We start from the raw sequence: 27,812 nt of genomic DNA on the forward strand, positions 1-27,812 counted from the left end.
TCCCGATTTTCTGTCTGTTTTTATGGTCCGTGTGGCACCTGTGTAAATTGCGTATGCTAGCCGTGTTTGTGTGTAGAACGTCCGTGTGTGCATGTGGAATTAACGTGTATGTGTACGTGGAATGTCCGTGTGGAATGTCCGTGTGTGTGATGCACAATGTCGTTTATAAATGTCGGCTGACAGCAGACAGAGTTGCGCGATGAGAATAAACTCGGGTGAACTTCACCCGACTTTATCCTCATACCGCGGCTCTGTCTGTGTCTAGTACTGATTAGCGGTCACCTGTGAAGGATTCACCGATGACCGCTAATCCCACGAGTGACTGAAGTTTCCCCCCCTCTCTCATACTCACCGTTCCTCGATTCCCGGCGCGGCGCTCACGGCATTCACACTGCTGCGGCGGCTTTTACTATTTTGAAAAAGCCGGCCGCTCATTAAACAATCTCCTATTCCCTGCTTTCCCCGCCCACCGGCGCCTATGATTGGTTGCAGTGAGACACGCCCCCACACTGAGTGACAGGTGCCTCACTGCACCCAATCACAGAAGCTGGTGGGCGTGTCTATACTGTGCAGTAAAATAAATAAATAAATAATTAAAAAAAAACGGCGTGCGGTGTCCCCCAATTTTAATGCCAGCCAGATAAAGCCATACGACTGAAAGCTGGTATTCTCAGGATGGGGAGCTCCACGTTATGGGGAGCCCCCCACCCTAACAATATCAGTCAGCAGCCGCCCAGAATTGCCGCATACATTATATGCGACAGTTCTGGGGCTGTACCCGGCTCTTCCCGATTTGCCCTGGTGCTTTGGCAAATCGGGGTAATAAGAAGTTAATGGCAGCCCATAGCTGCCACTAAATCCTAGATTAATCATGTCAGGCGTCTCCCCAAGATTCCTTTCATGATTAATCTGTAAATTACAGTAAATAAACACACACACCAGAAAAAATCCTTTATTAGAAATAAAAAACACACACATATACCCTGGTTCACCACTTTAATCAGCCCGAAAAAGCCGTCCATGTCTGCTGGAATCCAGGATGGTCCAGCGTCGCATCCAGCGCTGCTGCATGGAGGTGACAGGAGCTGCAGAAGACACCGCCGCTCCGGTCACTTCCACGCAGCAAATGAGGTGAGAAGCGCGATCAGCTGAGCTGTCACTGAGGTTACCCGCTGTCACTGGATCCAGTAACAGCGGGTAACCTCAGTGACAGCTCAGCTGATCGCGCGGCTGTCTTCATTTGCCGCGTGGAGCTGTCGGGAGCGGCGGTGTCTTCTGCAGCTCCTGTCACCTCCATGCAGCAGCGCTGGATGCGACGCTGGACCATCCTGGATTCCGGCGGACATGGAGGGCTTTTTTGGGCTGATTAAAGTGGTGAACCAGGGTATATGTGTGTGTTTTTTATTTCTAATAAAGGATTTTTTCTGGTGTGTGTGTTTATTTACTGTAATTTACAGATTAATCATGAAAGGAATCTTGGGGAGACGCCTGACATGATTAATCTAGGATTTAGTGGCAGCTATGGGCTGCCATTAACTTCTTATTACCCCGATTTGCCAAAGCACCAGGGCAAATCGGGAAGAGCCGGGTACAGCCCCAGAACTGTCGCATATAATGTATGCGGCAATTCTGGGCGGCTGCTGACTGATATTGTTAGGGTGGGGGGCTCCCCATAACGTGGAGCTCCCCATCCTGAGAATACCAGCCTTAAGCCGTATGGCTTTATTTGGCTGGCATTAAAATTGGGGGGGACCGCACGCCGTTTTTTTTTAATTATTTATTTATTTATTTTACTGTACAGTATAGACACGCCCACCGACTGCTGTGATTGGGTGCAGTGAGGCACCTGTCACTCAGTGTGGGGGCGTGTCTCACTGCTACCAATCATAGGCGCCGGTGGGCGGGGAAAGCAGGGAATAGGAGATTGTTTAATGAGCGGCTGGCTTTTTCAAAATAGTAAAAGCCGCCGCAGCAGTGAGAAAGCCGTGCAGCGCCGCGCCGCGGATCGGGGAACGGAAAGTATGAGAGAGGGGGGAAACTGACCGACAGACTGTGAGAGAGGGACAGACAGACAGAGAGATCGACAGAGAGACAGAGAGACCGACCGACGGACTCAGGGAGATTGACCGACATACGCAGAAATAGAAAGAATAGCCGACATCACTAGAAATAAAAACACCAAACGGACACGGACTATAGGTAGATGCATACGTGTTTACTAACGTGTGTGCACATACCCATAGACTTTCATTGTGTCCACGTGTGCGTGCTCCGTGCAGATAACGGACATGCATCCCTGCAAAACGCAAACACATACGGATCACGGACACGCACACACGGACATAATGAAATAACGCACGTGTGACCACAATCATAGATTAAATTTGGTGCACGTTTGGCCGAGTCTCCGGTATATACGGAAACGGACCAAACACGCACGTGTATCACGGACGTGTGAAGGGGGCCTTACAGAAAGTCACCGGTTCCTAAAACTCTGTTTAACCCTCAACGGGATTACTGATTTCTGGAACATGGCCAAACAGCAGTTGGGCAGAAAGGTCATTGGAGCTCACACACCTCTGTCTGCCCTACGGGATATGCCCTTTATGTCTTTCTTTTCATTGACCTAAGATTACATAGTTCTTGATCTTGAAGTCAAACCCATTCCAAAAAGTTTCCTTTGGTATAACTGTGTCAAAACAATATCAAAACTGAAATAAACAGAACTGGATGTTTCCAAGGAGATTGACAATATCCATGTTCCCCTAAAAAGCTCTGATGAAACCTGTCTCGATTGCTGAATATGCTGTACCTCAAACATCTATCAGCCATTAAAAGTCCATTCCCACATTTGAAAGCAAGCATATAAACTGTGGGTCTGAAAAGATATTAGAGAACCATCGGCGAAGGCAAGTATTTCCATGGCCACATGGATGTTAGACTTGAAATCCTCACATTGATTCAAAACATGTTCAGAATGTAGGGTTTTACCTTTGAAATGATGGAACATATTTGATTAAATTTTACTGAAATTATAGTATAGAAAAAGAAAATAAAATACTCAAATTAATTCCCTGGTTACATTCTTTGTGAAAAAAAACTTCAACAGTAACATACATCTAGTAGACCAAATCTCTGTGTGTCCCAGGATATGAAGCTTTTATCGGCTTCTTTATATTGACCTGAGATTACACCGACCTTATACTTTCAGTAAGTCAAGCAGTTTTTCTGCCCTGTGACCATGAGATAGAGATTCAAGAGAACTTAACCCAAAACCTTGTTTTATGTCCTGCTCTAGAATGATCTTTGTAAAACATCTGATTTATTGTTGTTCAGGTTGGCTGTGATGGCCGAATGGTTAAGGCGTTGGACTCAAAATCCAATGGGGTCTCCCCACACAGGTTCAAATCCTGTTCACAGTGCTGTCTTTTACACCCACACATATGAAGGAGAAAATTAATTTCCTTTAGAGATAAATCTCTATAATACTATTGTTGAGATTTGAGCAAAAAGAAGCAAGAAACTTGGGAATTTAACTGTTTAGTTCATTTTTTACACTTTTTTTTATTTAATAAAACTTTATTTGGGTCTTCAATTTACTTAAAAAGCTGTAAAGTATGCTTTTATTGGCAAATAGTTAAAAAAGAGATAGAGACAGGTCTGATCTGAGGTTTCTTGGAACATGGAAAGAAGTAGTCGGCGTCATGAGAAATATAGACCTTCACTTATTTCATATATCTTACTATTTTTGAGTCTAACAAGAAAGACATTTGTTTTGTAGATGGCAGTTATTCATTTTCACAATGATTTTAGACTTTTCTCAACCATAGATTTATAGGGATTTCCTTCTGAAGGAAGTTAAACATCTCTGTTTACTATTTATAAAATACATTGCTGTGAACAGGATTATAACCTGTTCAGGGAAAACCCCATTGAATATCAAGTGCAACGCCTTAACCTCTCGGCCACCACAGCCAATCTGTACAGCAAGTTATCAGATGTTTTTGCAAAATTCACTTAAGAGTCAGGTCTAAAGAAGGTGTTGGGTTAAGTTTACTTTGATTATATTGACAATATGGTCATAGGAAAGAAATCTTGCTTGACTTACTGATAGAGAAAGGTGTGATCTCATATCAGCATGACGAAAATGATAAAAGCGTTATATCCTTGGGCATAATGAGATGTGGTCTACTAGATATTTTTTACTGTTCAATTTGTGGTTTGCAACAGAATGCAACCAGGGAATTAATCTGTATATATATTTTTTCTTTTTCATCAACTTTTTCTATATTTTGATTTCACTAAACATTCATGAGCTAAGTTCCATTTTTTCAAAGGTAAAACCCTGCACTCTGAACATAATTTGAACCATAATGCGGATTTCAAGTTTAACGTTCATGTAGCCATCGAGCCTTGTAGCCTTTTCTGATGGTTCTCCAATTTCTTTTGGAAATAAGTTTTTCTGCTTGTGGTTGAATGTGGGAATGGACTTTTGATTTGCAGATAGATGTTTTGGGCAGAGCATATTCAGAAACATAGACAGGTCTGGTCAGAGCTTCCTGAGAAGAATAAAGGAAATCGCCAATGTCCTGGAAACGTCAAGTAATTTACATTTTAGTTTTAATTGTGAAACAAATTTAGACCCAAAGATTAGAAAATGAAGGGTTCACCCATTTTTAAATCGGTTGATCCATTTTATGGGTAAAAATAAAGGTTTACTTTTTTTCAGAAGTTAGTCAAAGTGAACCTCAAGAGACAAGATTTTTTACATGTGCATTGAATGTTTGATGGCTGCAAGTCCAATGTTTTAACCAGTGGGCCACCTCTGATCACAGTAGACTGCTTATTTCATAGACTTTTTCTGGGAACTGCAATTTTTAGGCAGAGTCTTGGAAGTAAGAGGGGTCTTCAATCTGCTTAGTAAGCTGTGGGGAAGCTTCCTTGCCAACAAACTGCCTTACAGAAAGTCACCGGTTCCTGAAACTCTGTTTAACCCTCAACGGGATTACTGATTTCTGGAACATGGCCAAACAGCAGTTGGGCAGAAAGGTCATTGGAGCTCACACACCTCTGTCTGCCCTACGGGATATGCCCTTTATGTCTTTCTTTTCATTGACCTAAGATTACATAGTTCTTGATCTTGAAGTCAAACCCATTCCAAAAAGTTTCCTTTGGTATAACTGTGTCAAAACAATATCAAAACTGAAATAAACAGAACTGGATGTTTCCAAGGAGATTGACAATATCCATGTTCCCCTAAAAAGCTCTGATGAAACCTGTCTCGATTGCTGAATATGCTGTACCTCAAACGTCTATCAGCCATTAAAAGTCCATTCCCACATTTGAAAGCAAGCATATAAACTGTGGGTCTGAAAAGATATTAGAGAACCATCGGCGAAGGCAAGTATTTCCATGGCCACATGGATGTTAGACTTGAAATCCTCACATTGATTCAAAACATGTTCAGAATGTAGGGTTTTACCTTTGAAATGATGGAACATATTTGATTAAATTTTACTGAAATTATAGTATAGAAAAAGAAAATAAAATACTCAAATTAATTCCCTGGTTACATTCTTTGTGAAAAAAACTTCAACAGTAAAATACATCTAGTAGACCAAATCTCTGTGTTTCCCAGGATATGAAGCTTTTATCGGCTTCTTTATATTGACCTGAGATTACACCTTATACTTTCAGTAAGTCAAGCAGTTTTTCTGCCCTGTGACCATGAGATAGAGATTCAAGAGAACTTAACCCAAAACCTTGTTTTATGTCCTGCTCTAGAATGATCTTTGTAAAACATCTGATTTATTGTTGTTCAGGTTGGCTGTGATGGCCGAGTGGTTAAGGCGTTGGACTCGAAATCCAATGGGATCTCCCCACGCAGGTTCAAATCCTGTTCACAGCGCTGTCTTTTACACCCACACATATGAAGGAGAAAATTAATTTCCTTTAGAGATAAATCTCTATAATACTATGGTTGAGATTTGAGCAAAAAGAAGCAAGAAACTTGGGAATTTAACTGTTTAGTTCATTTTTTACACTTTTTTATTTAATAAAACTTTATTTGGGTCTTCAATTTACTTAAAAAGCTTTAAAGTATGCTTTTATTGGCAAATAGTTAAAAAAGAGAAAGAGACAGGTCTGATCTGAGGTTTCTTGGAACATGGAAAGAAGTAGTCGGCATCATGAGAAATATAGACCTTCACTTATTTCATAAATCTTACTATTTTTGAGTCTAACAAGAAAGACATTTGTATTGTAGATGGCAGTTATTCATTTTCACAATGATTTTAGACTTTTCTCAACCATAGATTTATAGGGATTTCCTTCTGAAGGAAGTTAAACATCTCTGTTTACTATTTATAAAATACATCACTGTGAACAGGATTATAACCTGTTCAGGGAAAACCCCATTGAATATCAAGTGCAACGCCTTAGGGTACCTTCACACTTAGCGATGCAGCAGCGATCCGACCAGCGATCTGACCTGGTCAGGATCGCTGCTGCATCGCTACATGGTCTCTGGTGAGCTGTCAAACAGGCAGATCTCACCAGCGACCAGTGAACAGCCCCCAGCCAGCAGCGACGTGCAAGCGACGCTGCGCTTGCACGGAGCCGCCGTCTGGAAGCTGCGGAGACTGGTAACTAAGGTAAACATCGGGTATGGTTACCCGATGTTTACATTAGTTACCAGTGTGAGCAGGGAGCAGGGAGCCGCGCACACTGAGCGCTGGCTCCTTGCTCTCCTAGCTACAGTACACATCGGGTTAATTAACCCGATGTGTAATGCAGCTACATGTGCAGAGAGCAGGGAGCCGCGCACACTGCTTAGCGCTGGCTCCTTGCTCTCCTAGCTGCTGTACACATCGTGTTAATTAACCCGATGTGTACAGCAGCTACATGTGCAGAGAGCCGGAGCCGGCAGCACAGGCAGCGTGAGAGCTGCAGAGGCTGGTAACTAAGGTAAATATCGGGTAACCACCTTGGTTACCCGATGTTTATCTTGGATACAGCTTACCTCAGCTGTCAGACGCCGGCTCCTGCTCCCTGCTCGCTTCATTTGTCGCTCTCTTGCTGTCACACACAGCGATCTGTGTGTCACAGCAGGAGAGCGGCTTTGAAGAAAACGAACCAGGGCTGTGTGTAACGAGCAGCGATCTCGCAGCAGGGGCCAGATCGCTGCTCAGTGTCACACACAGCGAGATCGCTAATGAGGTCACTGCTGCGTCACAAAAAGCGTGACTCAGCAGCGATCTCGGCAGCGAGCTCGCTGTGTGTGAAGCACCCCTAAACCTCTCGGCCACCACAGCCAATCTGTACAGCAAGTTATCAGATGTTTTTGCAAAATTCACTTAAGAGTCAGGTCTAAAGAAGGTGTTGGGTTAAGTTTACTTTGATTATATTGACAATATGGTCATAGGAAAGAAATCTTGCTTGACTTACTGATAGAGAAAGGTGTGATCTCATATCAGCATGAAGAAAATGATAAAAGCGTTATATCCTTGGGCATAATGAGATGTGGTCTACTAGATATTTTTTACTGTTCAATTTGTGGTTTGCAACAGAATGCAACCAGGGAATTAATCTGTATATATATTTTTTCTTTTTCATCAACTTTTTCTATATTTTGATTTCACTAAACATTCATGAGCTAAGTTCCATTTTTTCAAAGGTAAAACCCTGCACTCTGAACATAATTTGAACCATAATGCGGATTTCAAGTTTAACGTTCATGTAGCCATCGAGCTTTGTAGCCTTTTCTGATGGTTCTCCAATGTCTTTTGGCAATAAGTTTTTCTGCTTGTGGTTGAATGTGGGAATGGACTTTTGATTTGCAGATAGACGTTTTGGGCAGAGCATATTCAGAAACATAGACAGGTCTGGTCAGAGCTTCCTGAGAAGAATAAAGGAAATCGCCAATGTCCTGGAAACGTCAAGTAATTTACATTTTAGTTTTAATTGTGAAACAAATTTAGACCCAAAGATTAGAAAATGAAGGGATCACCCATTTTTAAATCGGTTGATCCATTTTATGTGTAAAAATAAAGGTTTACTTTTTTTCAGAAGTTAGTCAAAGTGAACCTCAAGAGACAAGATTTTTTACATGTGCATTGAATGTTTTATGGCTGCAAGTCCAATGTTTTAACCAGTGGGCCACCTCTGATCACAGTAGACTGCTTATTTCATTGACTTTTTCTGGGAACTGCAATTTTTAGGCAGAGTCTTGGAAGTAAGAGGGGTCTTCAATCTGCTTAGTAAGCTGTGGGGAAGCTTCCTTGCCAACAAACTGCCTTACAGAAAGTCACCGGTTCCTGAAACTCTGTTTAACCCTCAACGGGATTACTGATTTCTGGAACATGGCCAAACAGCAGTTGGGCAGAAAGGTCATTGGAGCTCACACACCTCTGTCTGCCCTACGGGATATGCCCTTTATGTCTTCCTTTTCATTGACCTAAGATTACATAGTTCTTGATCTTGAAGTCAAACCCATTCCAAAAAGTTTCGTTTGGTATAACTGTGTCAAAACAATATCAAAACTGAAATAAACAGAACTGGATGTTTCCAAGGAGATTAACAATATCCATGTTCCCCTAAAAAGCTCTGATGAAACCTGTCTCGATTGCTGAATATGCTGTACCTCAAACGTCTATCAGCCATTAAAAGTCCATTCCCACATTTGAAAGCAAGCATATAAACTGTGGGTCTGAAAAGATATTAGAGAACCATCGGCGAAGGCAAGTATTTCCATGGCCACATGGATGTTAGACTTGAAATCCTCACATTGATTCAAAACATGTTCAGAATGTAGGGTTTTACCTTTGAAATGATGGAACATATTTGATTAAATTTTACTGAAATTATAGTATAGAAAAAGAAAATAAAATACTCAAATTAATTCCCTGGTTACATTCTTTGTGAAAAAAACTTCAACAGTAAAATACATCTAGTAGACCAAATCTCTGTGTTTCCCAGGATATGAAGCTTTTATCGGCTTCTTTATATTGACCTGAGATTACACCTTATACTTTCAGTAAGTCAAGCAGTTTTTCTGCCCTGTGACCATGAGATAGAGATTCAAGAGAACTTAACCCAAAACCTTGTTTTATGTCCTGCTCTAGAATGATCTTTGTAAAACATCTGATTTATTGTTGTTCAGGTTGGCTGTGATGGCCGAGTGGTTAAGGCGTTGGACTCGAAATCCAATGGGGTCTCCCCACACAGGTTCAAATCCTGTTCACAGCGCTGTCTTTTACACCCACACATATGAAGGAGAAAATTAATTTCCTTTAGAGATAAATCTCTATAATACTTGGTTGAGATTTGAGCAAAAAGAAGCAAGAAACTTGGGAATTTAACTGTTTAGTTCATTTTTTACACTTTTTTTATTTTAATAAAACTTTATTTGGGTCTTCAATTTACTTAAAAAGCTTTAAAGTATGCTTTTATTGGCAAATAGTTAAAAAAGAGAAAGAGACAGGTCTGATCTGAGGTTTCTTGGAACATGGAAAGAAGTAGTCGGCGTCATGAGAAATATAGACCTTCACTTATTTCATATATCTTACTATTTTTGAGTCTAACAAGAAAGACATTTGTATTGTAGATGGCAGTTATTCATTTTCACAATGATTTTAGACTTTTCTCAACCATAGATTTATAGGGATTTCCTTCTGAAGGAAGTTAAACATCTCTGTTTACTATTTATAAAATACATCGCTGTGAACAGGATTATAACCTGTTCAGGGAAAACCCCATTGAATATCAAGTGCAACGCCTTAACCTCTCGGCCACCACAGCCAATCTGTACAGCAAGTTATCAGATGTTTTTGCAAAATTCACTTAAGGCCCAGTCACACTAAACGACATCGCTAACAACATCGCTGATGAGTCACACTTTTCGTGACGTAACAGCGATCCCCTTAGCGACGTTGCTGTGTGTGACATCTAGCAACAACCTGGCCCCTGCTGTGAGGTTGTTGGTTGTTGCTGAATGACCTGGGCCATTTTTTGGTTGTTGGTGTCCCGCTGGGAACATGTCTGACACCGTATCAACAACCAGCAACTAGTTGGTGATTCAGAATTAGACAACGCAGGCGTGGTTTAGGCCTCCTCCCTCTTCAACTCCGATTGGTGGTCGCAACTAAGCAAAAGGTCTCTCACTTCCGTCCTTTGTTCATACAGCTTTTCGGATCGTAGTAGAGACCTCCAAGCTTGCGTGCTGGTTTGCGGATCTTATTAACGGCTTCTTCAACTACAATTTGTGGTCACGACTGCGGCTTTGAGTAATAAGTCAACGAGGTCGCACGTACGTTCTCTGTTGGCGGGATCGCACTAGAGACCTCCGTGCTTTCATCTTCCACCTTCTGATAGTTTTATATTACATATTTCTTTGGTAGGTATAATTTGTAGTGTTGTTTGAATGATATCATAGTATTCTGCATTGTGTTCATGTTTTCACATTTATAAGCCTATACTGCTTGTTGTCAGTATTCATTTTCTCTTTCTGCTGCATTTTATGTGTGTGTGCGATTATAATAAATTAGTTCTTTTTTTGACGATATTTATATCATTTATCATTTTATTTTGCAGTTTGCACATCATGAACCACACCGAGCGTGCTGTTTTGGTTTCTGCATTGCTGCTTGAGGCAGCTCGGCAAGAAGATGAGGCACAGATGCGTTCAAAAAGAAGGCGTCGCATGTGGACCAGAGAGTGGCTGCGGAAGAGGTCCCAATTCTCCCACATGCGACTAGTCAGAGAGCTGCAGGAGAACAATCCTCATGATTTTCGGAACTATCTGCGCATGTCAGAGGAATCTTTCAAATTAATACTGGAGAGTGTCAAGCCATATATTCAACGGCAGAATACACGAATGCGTGCTGCTGTCCCGGCAGAGGAAAGATTGGCTGTTACACTGCGTTTCCTCGCCACTGGACGCTCACTGCAAGACTTACATTTTTCTGCAGCCATTTCAAGGCCACTGCTCAGTACTATAATTCCGGAGACATGTAATGCGATTGTCCGCAGTCTGAGGAGCTACATGCAGTTTCCCAAAACAAAAGAGGAATGGAAAAAGATTGCCTCTGATTTTGACCATCTTTGGCAGTTCCCTAACTGTGGTGGGGCTTTGGACGGGAAACATGTGAGGATCACCCAACCAGGGAACAGCGGATCCTATTTCTTTAATTACAAGGGCTATTTTAGCGTCATTATGATGGCCCTAGTTGACGCCAATTATGAATTTATAACTGTTGAAGTTGGCATGAATGGGAGGGTATCCGATGGTGGTGTTATAGAGCACACACGTTTTGGACAGCGATTGGACAACTGTGAACTGAATTTGCCACCCAACTCTGAGACTAGAGACAACCTTAATTTTGTGTTTGTCAGCGATGAGGCATTCCCGCTTCACGCAAATCTTGTTAAACCTTTCCCTCAAAAAAGTTTGACGGTGGAAAGACGAATTTTCAATTACCGTCTGTCAAGGGCCCGTCGGGTTGTTGAAAACGCTTTTGGGATCATGGCCAACCGTTTTCGTGTTTTCCACACACCTATGAACATGAAGCTTGAATCCATAGACTATGTTGTTTTGGCCTGTTGCGTGTTGCACAACTTTCTTCGGCGGCGTGATGCTATTGGGTACTGCCCACCTGGCTTTGTGGACTCGGTAGACCCAACAAATGGGGAAGTGGAGCTTGGTGAATGGCGTGAAAACGATCGTACAATTGCAGGCCTTCAACCGGTCGTGCACGGCAGAACAAAGGATGATGCGAAGGCCTGCCGAGAAAAATACTGCCAATATTTCAATGGCCCTGGTGCAGTGACTTGGCAGCATCAGAATTTATAGTGGTAGACTGATGTAATATAACCAATCCTTTCATTTTGTGTAATCATGTGTAATAAACCTAAAAATTTACTTTTTAAACTACTTGATGTTTTTTGAAAAACTTATGGTCCGTCCACGTTTGTAGTGCTGCACTCTTTAGTGCGGTCTGCACGTAGACCCCGCTTTGGGTTTGGGAGGGGAACATCACACCACACACACACACTGGGAACCACAAACAACTGCCCTACACAGACACCCACACATGGGGTATCGGGCTGTGTGCAGTGGGATACGGCACTGTTATGGAGTATGGGGCTGTGTGCAGTGGGATACGGCACTGTTATGGGGTATGGGGCTGTGTGCACATTTGTTTTATTCTACTGTTTGGTGATGACCGACTCTTCAGCATGTTAATAAATGTTAATTTATTGGTTAAAAAGAAATTGTCATTTTTTTTCGGCTAATGTAAGACCTCCCCCGAAAGTAAGACAGGGTGGGCCTTTTTGGGGTAAAATTAATGTAAGACAGGGTCTTACTTTCGGGGAAACACGGTACATATACATATATATATATACATACATACATATACATATATTTATATATATATATATATATATATATATATATATATATACATACATATATATATACATATACATACATATACATATATATATGTATGTATGTATATGTATATACATATACATACCGTATTTTTCGCTTTATAAGACGCACTTTTCCTCCCCAAATTTTGGGAGGAAAATGGGGGGTGCGTCTTATAAAGCGGTAGCGGGGGGGGGGGCGATCGGGCGGGTGCCTGTGGCTGCATGCAAGCGCCCGGGTACCTGTACTTGCATGCAGCGGCAGCCGGGTACCCGTGGCTGTGTACGGGCGGCAGCGGGTGCTGTGTGGGGTCGGCAGCCAGGTACCTGTGCTTGCATGCGGTGGCAGACGGGTACCCATGGCTGTGTGCGGGCGGCAGCCGGGTGCTGTGTGCGAGCGGCAGTCGGGTGCCCGTGCAGGTACTCGGCTGCCGCCCTCACACAGTCACCCATCTGCCGCCCGCACACAGCCATGGGTACCCGGCTGCCACCGCACGCAAGCACAGGTACCCGGCGGCTTGTACGCAGAGTGGGCGGGCAGCTGTGCATGCGGGGCGGGCGGCTGTGCAGCTTACCAGTTGTCCGCAGTCCCACTTTCAAATGATGGCGCCGGTGGAGCTCTTGGATGAGAGCTCCATCTGCGCACGCGCTGCTCCGGGAGTCAGCGCGTGCGCAGATGGAGCCCTTGGATGAGAGCTCCATCTGCGCATGCGTCGCTCCGGGCGCCATTACTTGAATCGGGACCGCGGACACACTCCACCACTGAGCCGTCGCCGCCGCTCCCACTACTGAGCCGCCGCCGCCGCTGCCACCACTGAACCGGGACCGCGGACACACGCCACCACTGAGCAGTCCCTGCCGCTGCCACCACTGAGCAGTTGCCGCCACTCCCACCACTGAGCCGCCGCTGCCACCACTGAACCGGGACCGCGGACACACTCCACCACTGAGCAGTCCATGCCACCACTGAGCAGTCGCCGCCGCCGCTGCCACCACTCAACCGGGACCGCGGACACTCACTGCACCGGCCTGCTGCACGGCTCACACGCCACGGCTGCTGCCGCCACCACGGACCCCACGGATCCTGCCACCGTGGACGCCACCACGCCTGCAACCACGGCACCTGCAATCACGGACCCCGCTGCCACTGACCTGCCGCGCCTGCCAGCACAACCTGTGCCTCCTGTGACCCCGCTTCACCACCACTGCTGCCCCCCTCCGGTAAGAGAACACCGGAGTATAAGACGGACCCCATTTTTCTTACCTTTTTTATGTCTAAGTTTGGGGTGCGTCTTATATTCCGGTGCGTCTTATAAAGCGAAAAATACGGTATATATATATATATATATATATATATATATACATATACATATATACATATACATATATACATATATATACATATACATATATACATATATATATATATATATATATATACATATATATATATACATACATACATATATATATATACATATATATATATATACATACATATATATATATGTATATGTATATATATGTATGTATATATATGTATGTATATATATGTATATGTATGTATCTATATATATATATATATATATATATGTATATATATATATATATATATAGGTAGGTATGTATATATGTATATGTATGTATATATATATATATATATATATATATATATATATATATATATAAATATCAAAACATCTATATGAGAGGAAAACAATTCTGGATTCTTCTTCACTTGCAATTTACATATGCAGTTGCGATTTTAAAAAAAAGAAAAGAAAAAAAAAATGATCGCACTCCCAGCAATGAAAATCGATGAAGCTGTCTACTCTATAGCTTTTACTAACGGGGTCGTATTAGCGGAATCTGCGACCAAAACGACATCCCTTTTGCGTTTTTCTCTGAACATGGTTTGTGAACATGCAGTTGGTGCTAAAGCGACACTTGACGCAACGTATGTGTAATGGCGGGAGTCCGCTCCTGTAGTTCCTCTGGTGACCGGCTTCACTGATTTGGAGTTGAAAGTGACAGTTTCACTTTTACCTTCAATCATAATAACAAGTCGAACTTGGAGAAATAGTAAAATCCAGCCATGTTCAAAGACGCAATCTCTTTAGACATTGGCTGGAGCAGGGTTCACCGCCTCCACCACCAATCTGATTGCAGGTAGCGTCCATGTGACACTATGCATCCAATCATGCAAGGAGGCGTGTCCGTTGGCGACGCACCTGCGTTGCCTATGGAGCCGCAACTGCGTCCGATAATTAAACATGGCGGCACGCAGGCGAGCTGCAGCTTGGGGGGAGGCTGAGGTCCGGTTTTTGATAAGGGAAGTGGATGCTCGTGATTATAATTGTCATGAGTCGCATCAGCATCCACTTCTCCATAAAAAATCGGTGTTGAGGAGGATACAGCGAGGTCTGAGGAGAAAATTCCATGTGGAAAGGACTTCTTCACAGATCCGTAAAAAAATTGCGGATCTGCGTTATCGATCAAGCGACCGTATCTCAGCCATACGGGCAGAGAGGCTGCATAATCAAGGTGGGTGTAGAAGGTTGGGCCTAGGGAATGTATAATGGTATTAAATGTATATATGTATGTATATATATCTATATATAATGATATAGATATATAGATGTACACATATAAGGCCCCCTTCACACGTCCATGAAAAAACATGCACGTGTGTTACGTCCGTTTTTCAAGTCCGTTTTCATTTTTTTGTGTCATCTGTGGGAATGAGGTATGCTACCCGTGTGTGCATGTTGGTTGTCCGTTTAAGCGTGTGAGAAAAAACTGTCATGTGTATGTGTTGTCCGTGTGAAATTATGCGTGTTTCTGATGCACAATGTCGAAGATACATACCCACTGACAGCACAGAGTCGCGCATAGAGAATGAACTGGGGTGAACTTAACCCAAAATCATTGTCATACCACGCCTGTGTCTGGGTGTCGCGTCCTGATTTGCGGTCACCCGTGAAGGACTCACCGGTGAACGCTAATCCTCAGTGTAACTGAATGGAGTACCCCTCTCTCATACTCACCGTTCCCCGATCACCGGAGCGCGGCTCTGCACGGCTGTTCTCTAAACTCCGGCGGCTTTTCCTCTTTAAAAAAGCCGGCCGCTCATTAAACAATCTCGTATTCCCTGCTTTCCCCACCCAACGCCACCTATGATTGCTTGCAGTTAGACACGCCCCCACGCTAATAATAAGTGGTAATAAGGAGATTGTTTAATGAGTGGCCAACTGTTTTCAAAAGAGGAAAAGCCGTTGGAGTTTAGAGAACAGCCGTGCAGCGCCGCGCCGGTGATCGGGGAACGGTGAGTATGACAGAGGGGGGTGACTGACCGACAGACAGCGAGAGAGGGACAGACAAGACCGAGAGAGACCGACAGACATAGAGACCGACCGACGTATTGAGGGAGATTGACAGACATAGGCAGGAAACCAATGAATGCCCGGCATCACTAGAAAAAAGCACAAAACGTACACGGAGCATACAGAGATGCATCCGTGTCACGTATTGTGCGCACATAACCATTGACTTTCATGGTGTCCGCGTGTGCGTGTCACGTGCAGAAAACGGACATGCTTCCGTGCAAAACGGAAACACATACGGATCACAGACACACGAACATTCTGCAATAACGCAGGTGTGACCTCAAACATAGATTAACATTGGTTCACGTTTGGCCGTGTCTCCGGGACATACGGAAACGGGCCAAACACGGACGTATGAAGGGGGCCTAACACATACATATAATAGGTATATACATAGACTTATCTATATAGATAGGTATATTGATTATATATATATATATATATAGATATATGTATGTAATAAGGTTAATTCTCTTCAGGACCACAGCAGGAACTACCAGAGGAGCATGAGCCCCCGGAGGATCCAGAGCCCCCAGAGGTGCATGAGCCCCCGGAGGATCCAGAGGAGCATGAGCCCCCGGAGGATCCAGAGCCCCCAGAGGTGAATGAGCCCTCGGTGGAGGAAGAGCCCCCTGCTGGATCCATCAGTCCCTCTGTGTCCGACGAGGAGGAAAGCCGTAAGTGTTTAACATGAATCTCGTATGTCTCTTAACACTAAGCAGAAACAAAAATTATAATTTAAAACCTTTACCATTCCCTCCACAGGAATCCCAACTTTCGCAGACCTCGTCTCTTCTCACTCAAGCATTGTTGCTGCGCAGAGAAGAATTATATCTGCACAGAGGAGACTGATGGCCAAGCTCGACCATCATGCTCGGATGATGTCCCGTTATGCGGCTGGGCAAGCGGAGGGCAGCGGGCATTAATTTCCTTAATATTTTTGTGTTTTAGTTTACATGTTTTATAAACACTTTAAAATGTATATCTGCTGTTTGGTAGTTTTCATTTCAAAAAGGAAGTAAACATCTATCACAGGGGTCAGGAACCTTTTTGGCTAAGAGAGCCGTAAACGCCACATATTTTGAAATATAATTCCGCGAGAGCCGTACAATATGTTTAAAGGGCCATTGACAGATCAATCGCTCCAATGTTCACTTAGTACAGCAAGGAATGCTCCTCCCTGCTGTATAAAGCCACAACTGGACTGAAACAATGGTAATTAGCAGTAAGAAAATCAAATAAATAACTTACATTGTGAACTTGCGATGCATGACATCAGTCCAGCAGTCTGGCTTCTTCTTTTTCCTGCGCATGACTGGAAGCTGGCATTCTTCCCACCTGATGTTGAGAGAATGCCAGCTTTGAGGCATTCGCAGAAGAAAGAAGCTGGAATATTGGACATGTCACACAACGCATTGTCAGTTATGTCAATTATCTATTTTATTATTTTACAGCGAATTATTGTTTAGGTCCAGCGGTGGCTTAGTGCAGCAGAGAGGAACACTCCTTTGTGTACTAAGTGACCGCTGGAGCAATTGTATCTGTCAGTGGCCCAGACACCCTGCTTCCCATACAGCCTGCACCCCTCATATCACACACACACACTGCTCCCCATACAGCCTGCACCCCCCAGATCTCACACACTACACCCCCATATGTCACATACCCTGCTTCCCATACAGCCTGCACCCCCCCATATCACACACACACACACTGCTCCCCATACAGCCTGCACCCCCCATATCCCACACACTACACCCCCATATGTCACATACCCTGCTTCCCATACAGCCTGCACCACCCATATCACACACAATACACCCCCATATCTCACACACCCTGCTCACATATCTCACCCTGCCTGTACCCCAACTTACCCCTCTCAAACACTCTGCACCCCTTCACATGCTTCTGTCACAGTCTGCAGCCCTCATATGCCCCTCACCCTGCAGCCCCCCTCACCCTCATGTCCCCTCTTTTCTTATTACCAGTCATGTGTCCATTATCTCCTTCAGGATTCAGTATCTTGCTTTCTGCCCGGCATCCTGTGTCTCCTCCCACACAGTCACATGGGCGTGACATCATCGCAGGTCCTGCAGGATGGAGATTCCGTCTGCTGTGCAGGTCAGGAGCACTCCTGCAGCTCAGACATGGCTGGTGGCCTCTCCAGGTCAGGGGCCCCTCTACTGACACTGGGCTCCCCTGACTCACAGTTCGGCCACTACACAGCGGCACTACACATAGACGCAGAGCGGCTGCCGGGCCCCTATGTGTACTAGTGCCGCTGTGTAGTGGCCGGTCTGTGAGTCAGGGGAGCCCAGTGTCAGTAGAGGGGCATCTCACTTCTCGGTCCCCCGCTGATCCGGTCTCCTCGGCGCGTCGTCCATTGCTGTCGCTCGCTGACCTCTCAGCAGGCGCGCAGTGATGACGTCACCGCGCTCGCTGCAGAGCTGTCAGAAGAACGCCGACAGTCACAGCGGGGAGAATGATAAGAGAGCGCGCCGCTCACTCTCTCATCATTGCTCTCAATTGTATCGGCACCTGCGATGCCGATGCAATTGAAAGCTCGATCCTCGGCGGGGGGCGGTGACAGCGCGGCCACCGGGCCCCCCTGAGTAGCCGGGTGCTGGCGCCGGCCCTGATCCTTCCCATAGACAGGTAGGAGCCCTGTCTGCAAGCCAGATACGGCCATCAAAAGAGCCATATCTGGCTCGCGAGCCATAGGTTCCCGACCCCTGATCTATCATCACTCACAATCATTATATTACATGTATGCATCTGTATACATGCACCAACCCATCTGCATCCCGCCTTTGGCCTGTTAGTAAGCAGCGGTGGCCGGACCCATGCTCGTACTTATTACTGTGGAGTGAGTTGTCGGTAAGGGCACCCGTGGGTTGTGGTGACTGATGGTGAGACGGATAGGGGAGGTGTAGTCCCAGGTGTATGGGAAAAATGGCTGGGGAAGGTGACGTGCCGAGTTGGACCGGCGGTAAATGGTGTACTCACAGTTCACAAGAATTACACACAGAGTCCCGTGTAGCAAACAGGGGTCCCTCCCTCTTGCACTCAGTGTTTGTGTCTTTAACTGGTACATACATACATACACACAGCCACATATATCCATAGGCAACATCCAACGATGCTGCCGACACATGTCTGGCTCCTGGGAGAAATCCTCCGATCTTGTCTTCTTCCCGTAGTATGATCCATTGTGCAGAAGCGCAGGTGAAGTTGCGAAGTACAGTAAGCTGAAATACCTTCCTGACGTCACCACGTTAAGTGACCGCACGTGCGTCACTGGTCCTTCCACTCCCTGTACCTATCCGGCGTGAATGCCCACTGGATGATTGCATGGTGATCGGAGGCTTCCCCAGGACACGGACATGGATTGGCAGCATTAGGGTTTTGGTGGACATGGTGAGTATGCAAAACTTCAAACACATCTATTCCTCCAAGCAAAATGTAGTCCTACTGTAACTATTCAAGGAGACCACAAAAATGAGGTATGAAAAACTTTTTATTGTCAGTGTTGTCATGGCAACGCCCACAAACACTGATGGGCAATAATCACACAAATATACATAAAAAACAATATTTTAAACAAACAAACAAAACTTATCGGCCGCCCTGTTGTTGGGATGCCACATATTTGGCCAGCTGCACTCCGTGCTGCGTAACTGCTGTGGCCAGTGTGCGCTGTGCCGCTGCCAGTGTGCGTTGTGCTGCTGCCACAGTGCGCTGTGTCGCCAGAATCCTCGTGTGTGAGGCCTGAAGGTCTTCTAATGTTGGTATTTCTATGGAGGGAATGGTACAACTTAAAAAGGCAAATTATATGTAGATATATCATTTAGAGGTACATGTTTGTTGTTTAAACTTACGGTTTGGGTGTTCCTCCTCGTCCGGTAAAGACGGGCTGAGGTTCCACCCGAATCCTCTGGCATCACCTTCAGCGGCTAGGGTGAGACAAAACACTTCATAGTACATCACAGCTGGAGAGACTGCTTTATACATGGAGGACTGACTGGAGAGGCTGGCTGCATAATTATACATGGAGGACTATGGAGGTGTATTCTAATATATGATTGGTTATGTGGGACCCTTTAGACTCTTTGTAAAGGAGACTTTACACGCTATGACATCGCTAATGCGAACTTGTTGGAGTCACGGGATTGGTGACACACATCCGGCCGCATTAGCTGTGCCGTTGCATGTGACACCTATGGGCGATTTGGCATCGTTGCAAAAACATGCCAAAATGCTCATCGCTGACATGAGGTTCCATTCTCAAATGTCGTAACTGCAGCAGTAACGAAGTTGTTCCTCGTTCCTCCGACAGCACACATCGTTCCGTGGAACAACGCAGGGACGAGGAACCTCTCCTTACCTGCCTCCCGGACGATAAGGAAAAAGGTGGGCGGGATGTTACGTCACGCTCATCTCCGCCCCTCCGCTTCGATTGGGCGGCGGTTCATTGACGCGGCTGTGACGTCCCTGTGACACTGAACGAAGCGCCCCCTTAGAAAGGAGTCGGTTCGCTGGTCACAGCGACGTCGCCGGGCAGATAAGTATGTGTGACATGTCTGGGCGATGCTATGCGGCACGGGCAGCGATTTGCCCGTGTCGCACAACAGATAGGGGCGGGTACCCACACTAGCGATATCGATACCGATATCGCTGCGTGTAAAGCGGCCTTAAGGCTGATAGAGAAATATAGATAGATATTATATAGATAGATATTATATAGATTGAAATATAGATAGATAGAGGTATTTCAGATAATGGTAAATCTGGGAGCTGTGGGTAAGATAGCTCTATCCTGTCAAAGTTATATTGCCCTAGTTTTAACTTAAAAAATTACTGTAAGGCAAACCTGCTCCGATGACATGAAGTGAGGAGGGAGAGACTGAAGGTGGCTCCGGCTGGTGCTCCGCCTCTGCTGGTGGATCCTGCTGTGGCTCCTGGTGTGGTGTAGGCTCCAGCTGTGGCTCCAGGTCTGGTGGAGGCTCCAGCTGCGGTTCCGGGTCTGGAGGTGGGTCCTGCTGGGGCTGCGGCTCTGCATTAAATTATACATTGTAATATTTGCACGTGGGGATAACTCACAAGAAGTACTCTTGTGGTACTACTCATGTGCTGGGTGTCATGTGGGTGTAATTACTCATGTGGTACTACTCATGTTAAAGAGCCACCATATAATGGGCTAACCAATGTTAACACTAGTGCTGAGCGTACACGGACTGTTATGCTATGTGTGCACGTTGCGTACAGTCATTGCCTAAAATTCCGCAGCGATCAGAAGAGCACATGTGCGCTTTAAATCGCTGCATAAATGTCCGTGGTGAAAGCCGATTCCATGCGCTCTGCCTGCAGCTCCTCCCATAGACAGAGCAGGAGCTGCCGGCAAAGCGCAGGAAAGAAGTGACATGTCACATGTCATGTAACTGCATGTATTTACGCAACGTGCGCACATAGCCTTAACGTCCACATACGCAATGTTTATGCGCTATCCCGGACCCCATTGACTTATATGGCCACTGGATTACGGCGCAGATCGGACTCTTTTATAAATCTGTCAGTGATCCGCCAGCCCCAAGATTATTGGACATTCAAACAACTTTCGTTAACACCACTCACCAGGTTGGAGCTGGCTCTGAGAACGGATGCTGGCAATGCGGTTGCTAGACCTGTAACGCAGATCTGCCAGCTTCTTCCTTATTTGTGTAGTTGAACGCTGCACCCCAAATTTTCTCAAAAGGCCCCGACTAATCCTCCTCAGCACTGCCTTCTTGTGGAGCACAGGATGGACATGGTGTTCAACACAATCATAATCTCTGCTGTCCACCATTTTAATTAGATATGTGACTTCTGCCTCTCCCCAAGCTGATGACCGACTTCTGGCTGCCATATTTCAGTAGGCCACAACAACACCATTAGACCCGCCAAACTAAAATCAGCGCCATCCAATAGAATTCTAACGTCGACGCAAAGGACTTGCGAGACGCAATTGCGATCAAGAAGCCCTAACCGGGGACGCAGCTGCGTTCGGTACGTGACCTGAAATCAGCGATTATGGCTACTTTCATGTATTTTTACCACGATATAATAATGTCTGTGTTGTCCATTCTGAATTGTCGGCCATTCTGAATTGTCATTCTCTATAGTGGCCACTGATGCGTTGTCATTCTCTGATTGGTGGCCACTGATGCGCTGTGATTGGACGACTGATGCGCTGTGATTGGATGACACTGTTGCTATATAAAAGGGAGTGAATTAGCGATTCCAAATGCATTCATCTGGATTTACCTCTGCGTTCCCATCTGAGTCGCAAGTCTGTACTTTGTGGATCTAAACCATCTACTTATTTTGCAAGGTATGTTTGCGATCTCAAATTGAGATCGTAGTTGCGTTCTTGTATTAATTATATTACTTTTTAAATATTTAATAGTATGATATATTATATATTTGTTGATATTAATTCTATGCAATCATGATTGTGTTCTGCATTGTGCTACGGCTTTTTAGGCTTGCAAGCAAATGGAGGGAGGCCTAGGTTTTGTTGATTGCCATATTCTTCCAATGCTTGGGCATTTCTAATGTGGTTTATGATTTTTCAAATATGCTTTGCCAAGGGCAACCATTGTGTAGTGCCATGCCTTTCAATGCTAGGGCTTTTCTATTGTGGTTTGTGATTTTTCAAAACTGTAACATGTATTCTTTTGGTAACACTGTTCACTTTTCTGTTTTTAGATGTCTTCTAATAGCCAAGACTTTATTAGAGACTTGATAGAGATGTATCGCTCCATGCCCTGTTTATGGAAAATAAAGTCAGCAGATTACAGTAACAGATATAAAAAAAGGGACGCCTATCTCAAACTGGTCGACCTGGTAAAGAAATATAACCCAACAGAAACCGTGGATGAGACAGTGGTTAAAAAGAAAATACAGGCCCTCCGCACTGTCTTTAAAAGAGAATTAAATAAGGTGGAGAACTCATCCAAGTCAGGTGCCGGAACTGAGGAACTATATGTTCCAAAGCTCTGGTATTTTGACTTGATGAGCTTCACTAGAGATCAAGAGCTTCCTCGTCCACTGGAATCAATGATAGCGGTGGAGGAGGAAGAAGAGGCTGAGGTCCGATCACACTCTCCTGTCCGTGATGTAAGTACCTTTTTTTTTATTACCTTTAATTACCATTTAAACTTTGTATTTTGCATACTGTTGAATGACATTTCTTATCCTGTATTAGTTCCCTCACGTGTACCCATGTGCCTGCTGGTTGAGATATCCAATTCAAAAACACAATACTGTATTTGGGTGTTGCTGTAAGTTTTAAAATTATTTTCTGGGTTTGCTTTAATATAATATTTGTCTTCTTCGTGCAGGACCACTTTCAAGCTGCGGACACACCAACAGGTGCGAATGATGCTATCACCATCACCCAACATGTTGAATCTGCCGAAGAACAACACAGTCCAGCTGTGCGACAATGCGCATCCCGTAAAAGAAAATCCACCACTTCGTCTTCCAGCTCTAATTCGGCCAAACTTATCGATTTGGCCAACACTATTTTAAATCAAGGAAAAAATAACGCCAAGTGTGGTTTTACACAATTAGCTGATGAACGACTACAGCAGCTCGACCCAATCCAAAGAAGGCATGCCGAAAGAGTAATGTTAGAGGCTCTAAATCAAGCAGCAGAGGGGAAACTGACAGACAAATCAACCGTGTTAGACCCGACTCAATTGTCATACCCTTCATGGAATGCCACTCAAGAACATATACAAAGCACACCAAGGAGGCTTCACCCACATTATCCCATGGGTCAATCGCAATCGACCCAACATTTTCCAATACCTGGTGAACGATTCTCCTTTTCGGACTCTTATTATCAAGATTTGTAGTTTTTTGTGTTTTTTTTCAAATGGTTTAATATGTTGTGTTTGTTTGCTTGTTGCCTTACTTGTTTAATTTTAATAAACATGTTTTTTGATTTAAAAATTGTTGCTGCCTTTAATGCATACAGCTAGTAGCTGCCCTAATAAGGCTGGGTAATGTGCTGGGTTGAGGTCAGGTCAGTGAAGGGGTGGGATTCTGCTAGGGGAAGATATGGGTAGATTGACTGAAAAATTGGAAAGTTATGTGTGTTGAAAAAATGAGAGGGGGTTTATTTCAGAAAGATAGGCACTAGAAATACACACACATATGGCTTGAACACTGGCAAAAAGTATAACATTTCCAATAATGTCACTCTGATATGCATCATTAGGGTACGCTCACACAAGCGTGAAAATCGGACGAGTGCAATGCGAGAAATTCTCGCATTGCACTCTGACCAATGTTAGGCAATGAGGGCGAGCTGTTGGTCAGCTTTTCTCGCATCCAGATTCTGGATGCGAGAAAAGCGGCAGCATGCTGCGATTGTCTGCGAGAGCCGTATCTCTCGCACCCATTCAAGTGAATGGATGCGAGAGATACATCGGACTGCACTCGGATGTTATCCCAGTGCAGTGCGATCTACGCACAGGCTGACAGTGGAGGAGATGGGAGGATTAACCCCTCCCTCTCCTCCGCAGCGCCTGCACTCAGCCTCACAGCTGTGACCCGATCGCAAGATCGGGTTACAGTCGCATGACACCCGGCTCACGCTCGCAGCAGAGCCTGAGCCGGGGGACATTAGCATATCGCATCCGATGCTCTCGCATCGGATGCCATACGCTCGTGTGAGTCCAGCCTTATACTAACTATAGTCAGGGCAATGGACAATGCGCATGAGTAATACCACATTAGTAGTAACAGCATACAGTGCACACATGAGACATTGCACATTGCACAGGGTGCCCGGTGGTCCACTCCGATCTGAAAGGGGGCTGGCACTTTAGGGGACGTAAGTGTACAGCCAGAGTCGTGTTTTTAACTTCGTGACACCACCCACGCCGCACCAGGACACACACACCAACTGCACATATACACACATAGCAGACACACATGGACACCCCGAGCACATACATACATAGCGCACACATAGCATAGCGGGGAGAAGGCCATATCTGGAGAATTGGTATTCGGAGTAGACAGGGTAGAAGGAGGCGAAGGCCCATCTGTGCAATAATCATGCTGGCTAATCAGCAGCTTGATATGTCACACCTGTGAGGTGGGTGGATTATCTTGACAAAGGAAAAGTGCTCACTAACATAGAGTTAAGCGGGCTTTACACGCTGCGACATCGCTAATGCGGAGTCGTTGGGGTCACGGAATTTGGGACGCACATCCGGCCGCATTAGCGATGCCGTTGCGTGTGACACCGATAAGCGATTTTGCATCGTTGCCAAAACGTGCAAAATCGCTAATCGGCGACACGGGGGTCCATTCTCAAAAATCGTTACTGCAGCAGTAACGAGGTTGTTCCTCGTTCCTGCGGCAGCACACATCGCTGCGTGTGATGCCGCAGGAACGAGGAAGCTCCCCGTACCTGCCTCCCGGCTGCTATGCGGAAGGAAGGAGGTGGGCGGGATGTTATGTCCCGCTCTTCTCCGCCCCTCTGCTGCTATTGGGCGGTGGTTCAGTGACGTTTCAGTGACGTCGCTGTGACGCTGCACGGACCGCCCCCTTAGAAAGGAGGCGGTTCGCCGGTCACAGCGACGTCGCCGGACAGGTAAGTATGTGTGACGGCTGTTGTGCGACACGGGCAGCGATTTGCCCGTGTCGCGCAACAGATGGGGGCGGGTACCCACACTAGCGATATCGGGACCGATATTGCAGTGTGTAAAGCAGCCTTTAGACAAATGTATGAGCAATATTTGAGAGAACAACACCTTTTGCATACATAGAAAAAGCCTTAAAATTTTGAGTTCAGCTCATTAAAAATGGAAGCAAAAACAGTGTTGCATTTATATTTTTGTTCAGTGTATCTATCTATGTACTGTATCTACTGTATCTATCTAGCTAGCTAAAGATAGATAGATGAATATAGGACTCCAGGACACCAGGACACACACACCAACTGCACATATACACACATAGCAGACACACATGGATACACCGAGCACATACATACATAGCGCACACATAGCATAGCGGGGAGAAGGCCATATCTGGAGAATTGGTATTCGGAGTAGACAGGGTAGAAGGTGGCGATGGGGTAGAATGTGGAGATGGGGTTGCAGCAGGATATGGTGTAGGAGAAGGAGAGGGTGCCTCAGCAGGAGATGGTGCAGCAGGTGGAGGTGGGGGATCCCCAGGAGATGGCGTACCTGGAGAAGGTGGAGCAGGTTGCGGTGGTGGTACATAGGAGAAAACTTCTATTGAGCGGATAACTCCAGGCCTCCATGGCTTAAGCCTGCTGTACACCATACAATTCCACATATGATTTCGTACTGTACTGCGGTATGAGCTGTACTGAGGTATGCTGTCGTTCAATGTTCCCGGGGTGTCACACACTGCGATGTGTGCAGATTCGGGAACATTGATCAACCCGACGTTCAATTTTTAGCTTTTCAACGATGTGCAAGCGAGGAACGGTTTCACGTTTAATCGCAATCGCACATAGCTGTCACACCATACAACAACACTAACGACGACGAATGTGCGTCACTTGTGACGTGACCCCGCAGACACATCGTTAGATTTGTTTGTGCGGGTAAACCCCTTTTTCTGAAGTATGTTTTACAAACCTTTTCTCATGGGGTACCAGACACATGGTGACCCCTTGCCTCAAAGTATGCTGCATTCATTGAAAAAACAAGGCACAAAAAGCAATGCCCAATCAGCAAAATTCTTTGATTTAATTTAAATAGAAGATAGGCTTGTGCACAAGGCTTCTACTGTCACTCTGATATGCACTGAGATAACAAGGATAGCCAAGTCAATGGACAATACTACAAACGTGATTACACAGCTTTTTTTTTGGGAAAGAGGGTGTTGATGAAATGCTAATATATGCAAAGCGAAAAAAATCCCATTATACCACAGGAGCATTGAATTAGCACCAAAGGTATCAGAAATGTACGTATAATCAAGTTTGCATATCAGACTGTTCCAAGGGTAATTAGCTCTTTTTTGCCACCTTCTCCCTCTGATATGCAAACTGTATTTCAAATGTGATTATTTTCTTTTGAATATATTAGCATTTGATCTACACTGTGCATTGCAATGAATAACTTACAGGCCTCCATGACCCTATTCCACCACAGCGGGACCATTAGTTCTCTAAATTGGTTTTTATTTGCTCACAGCAGCCTGGGCTCCTATACAGCATGTTACAATGATGTATATAACAGCTCTGTGATGTTGATGGCCACAACTTATTTTCAGCCCAAAAAAGTGGTGACAGGTTCCCTTTTAAGGAAACCATAAGTTTAACCATACAGTGGTACCTCGCTAATCGAGTAACCCACTTAACGAGAATTTCGCTTAACAAGCAAATCTTTCTGTAAATTTGTAACCCGCTTTACGAGAAATCTTTGCTGTACGAGCAAAATTCTCACCGCACACACTTCCGGTTCTGTACATCCACCACACTCTGACCCGCACTTGCAGTCCACACAAACACACACATGTACGCGCAAACACACACGGACGCACACACATACAGTATTAAGCTCACCTTACCTTCCGTTGCACCGCCGGCATCATGGTTCTTGTATTTCCCGGGTACATCGCGACGTCTTCACGGCGAACTACAAGACCCAGGAGGCATGCGACGGAACGGAAGGTAAGGTGAGCATATAATATGTGCATGTGCATGCGTGTTTGTGTGAGTTTGTGTGTGTTTGTGTGTGTTTCTGTGTGGTTGTGCATGTGTGGAATGACAGAATAGGGGATCAGGATGGGACATTTTAGAAGTTGTGGAACGGATCGTCAGCATTGCAATGATTTCCTATGAGGAATCTTGCTTTGCTGAACGAGTACCTAGATTAACAAGCACAGTCCCAGAACGGATTGTTCTCGTTAAGCAAGGTTCCACTGTATAGTGTTCTTGAAAACGGGAAAAAACAAAAA

General features: G+C 45.0%; 1 long non-coding RNA gene and 3 other non-coding genes across 4 annotated transcripts; 3 read left to right on the forward strand and 1 right to left on the reverse strand.

Moving 5' to 3' along the window:
* The first annotated feature begins 3,340 nt into the window (after positions 1-3,340).
* Positions 3,341-3,422, forward strand: TRNAL-CAA (transfer RNA leucine (anticodon CAA)). Its single transcript has one exon. It is a non-coding gene; the product is annotated as a tRNA-Leu (tRNA).
* A 2,404-nt stretch (positions 3,423-5,826) lies between these two features.
* On the forward strand, positions 5,827-5,908 carry TRNAS-CGA (transfer RNA serine (anticodon CGA)). Its single transcript has one exon. It is a non-coding gene; the product is annotated as a tRNA-Ser (tRNA).
* A 3,256-nt stretch (positions 5,909-9,164) lies between these two features.
* TRNAS-CGA (transfer RNA serine (anticodon CGA)) lies at positions 9,165-9,246 on the forward strand. The gene has a single exon. It is a non-coding gene; the product is annotated as a tRNA-Ser (tRNA).
* Positions 9,247-19,331: 10,085 nt separating this feature from the next.
* On the reverse strand, positions 19,332-20,871 carry LOC142302119 (uncharacterized). The gene is made up of 3 exons (XR_012752935.1): positions 20,689-20,871; positions 19,697-19,771; positions 19,332-19,612 (listed from the first exon to the last, which is right to left on the reverse strand). It is a non-coding gene; the product is annotated as an uncharacterized LOC142302119 (long non-coding RNA).
* Between the last annotated feature and the right edge of the window lie 6,941 nt (positions 20,872-27,812).

This window comes from Anomaloglossus baeobatrachus, chromosome 4, assembly GCF_048569485.1.
Source record: "Anomaloglossus baeobatrachus isolate aAnoBae1 chromosome 4, aAnoBae1.hap1, whole genome shotgun sequence".
Lineage (NCBI taxonomy): Eukaryota > Metazoa > Chordata > Amphibia > Anura > Aromobatidae > Anomaloglossus > Anomaloglossus baeobatrachus.